The following is a 2,187-nucleotide window of genomic DNA, read 5'->3' as shown; positions in this document are numbered from 1 at the left end:
GGAGACTTAACCGGGCACAAGGCGTAGGAGGAACTCTTAAACATGGTTGAATCTAGAGAATGGAAGACCTAGACCCCAACTCTAGAAAACAGCTTTTTAATAAAATAGAACACAAAAAAAATCTAAATTTTTGCTAAACACACCAGAACGACAAAACAGACAAACTTTCTAATATATCTGTAATGGTCTGCCCTGTCCCTTTAAGAGAAAAGCCCGCTCACTCCTCCCCTTCTGCCAGTGCAAGGGGATCTTCCTTTGGCTTCCAGCCTGTCCTCTCCCTCTGCTCCGTCTCTCTTTTTAAGAGGTGGCTTTTGCTTCCTCTCCTCTCCTTCCCTCCCTTTCTACCTGTTTCTATCTATCTATCTATCTATCTATCTATCTATCTATCTATCTATCTATCTATCTATCTATCTATCTATCTATCTATCTGTGTGTGAGTATGTGTGTGTCCTTTCCCTTTTCTTCCCTTTTCCTAAATAAATTGTATCCAAACTCTCTCTGCATGGCACTCCTATCTGTCTCTGTCTCTCACCCACTCCTCATGGGACTGGCTGTCCCACTGACCCACCAAGGCCTCTCATCTGCTGCCTCCAACCCACCTAGGACCCCACAGAGCCCTTGGGCGGTAAGACCTGCTGCTCTTCATTGGGCCACCACCCCTCATGGGACCAGTCCCCCACCGTCATATCTTTAAAAAAAGAATAACATTGATATGTGACTTGGCCACATGCCCTCCCACCTGGGCGCAGGCCAGCTGAGGACACATGAAACCCTGTACTCTGGAACAAAGTATCTACCTGCTTCTGAGCATTGACCTCTACGGACACCAGCGGCTTTGGTGGTGAGTTTCCCCCTTTAAGTCAGCTTAACCATTTCTCACACTCCCAGAAATCCTCTGGTTTTCCTAGAAATGAGGGGATCACACCTAACCACAGCCTTCATGGCTACGGTTGAGCCCTTCATTGACATTCATCTCTGGTTGCTTCCCATAGCTAAAATTGTGATAGACTACCCAGGGCAGTTGTCCCATGCTACCACTGCACAGGCTGAGGGGTGCATTTGCTTTGCGACCGGAATCCCTTGGATTTTTGGTTTGTTTGTTTTTTGCTTTTTATTGTTATTGTTGGTTTTTGTTGTTGTTGTTGTTTTCCTTTATCTTTTCTTTTGAACCTGTAAGTGGTCCCCACTGTGAGAGATCATCCAGGAAGGCCTCCACCTCTGACTTTGAGTAGTCTGGACCTGGGCCAGTCGACTTCATTAACACCCGGCCTTGTGGTGTTTGTTCACTGTTTTCACATTTTCAGCTATGGGATATAAACCCTCAAACTATCAGGCACCTACCTGTAAATGCTCTGCCAGTGTCCTGTGGCCTCTTCTTTACCTTTTACTGGGCAGCCCCTTCCCCACCCGTCTGAAAATGCTCTTTTCCTCTCGCTCCCATTCCTTACATTCTATCCCCGCCACCACTAATGCTGGTCCTGCAGAAACTGACAAGATTAATTGGATCTCTGAGACAGCTGTTTTCAGTTCCAGCCTTTGCTTCCTGCCATGGCTTGTGTCGGGGCAGCATGGTGACAGGGTGGATCATGCCTCTAGGTCTCTCTTGTTTATTTAAAACTCCCACAGTTCAAAGAGTGTGGCTTCTCCATATAACACATGACTGCCACCATTTTGACTGAGGTCAGGTGACCTTACTGCCATCTTAACCAAGGGCCAGGTCAGGTGAACAAGTCCTGCCATCTTTACTGAGGTATTCCCTGCCTGGTTCCCCAGTGCTGACATATGTGTTTTGTGCAGTGGCATGCCTTTGGTAGAGCGCACAAAAAGCATAGGGTCCAATTTGTTTTGTGTTCTGCTTAAATCAGCAAGAATGATAAAATTTGATGGTGTGAAATCAGAAGTATCAAGGGCTTTCTTTGATGATTGAGCAAAGTCTTGTCTTCACCTGTAATTTTTGTGACCCTTTTTCAGTGTATGTGCTTCATATGCCTAATATTTATTTCAATATAAATTAGATTGTTCTTCCTTCATCTATAATGTTATACCTAACATTTTATCGATGTAAAGTCAAATTGTGTAATAAAAGTCTTCCTGGATTTAAAAAAAAAAAAGCATCCACTTCACCCAATGCAGTTTCCTCTCCTCTCCTCTCCCCTCCCCTCCTCTCCCCTCCCCTCCCCTCCCCTC

At 45.4% G+C, this 2,187-nt stretch overlaps 1 protein-coding gene across 2 annotated transcripts in view; it reads left to right on the top strand.

Annotated features, from left to right (window-relative positions):
* The first annotated feature begins 575 nt into the window (after window positions 1-575).
* LOC101989565 (dihydrodiol dehydrogenase 3-like) overlaps window positions 576-2,187 on the top strand; it is a 32,554-nt gene continuing 30,942 nt past the window's right edge. Inside the window, exon 1 of one of the 2 annotated variants that reach the window (XM_013349048.2) lies at window positions 576-841. The gene's annotated coding sequence lies outside the window, so the exon portion shown is untranslated. The remainder of the gene's footprint in view (window positions 842-2,187) is intronic. The other variant, XM_005354919.3, reaches the window with a different exon arrangement.

This window comes from Microtus ochrogaster, chromosome 16 (genome assembly GCF_000317375.1).
Source record: "Microtus ochrogaster isolate Prairie Vole_2 chromosome 16, MicOch1.0, whole genome shotgun sequence".
Classification (NCBI taxonomy): domain Eukaryota; kingdom Metazoa; phylum Chordata; class Mammalia; order Rodentia; family Cricetidae; genus Microtus; species Microtus ochrogaster.
This window is presented reverse-complemented; position numbering and strand designations above follow the sequence as displayed.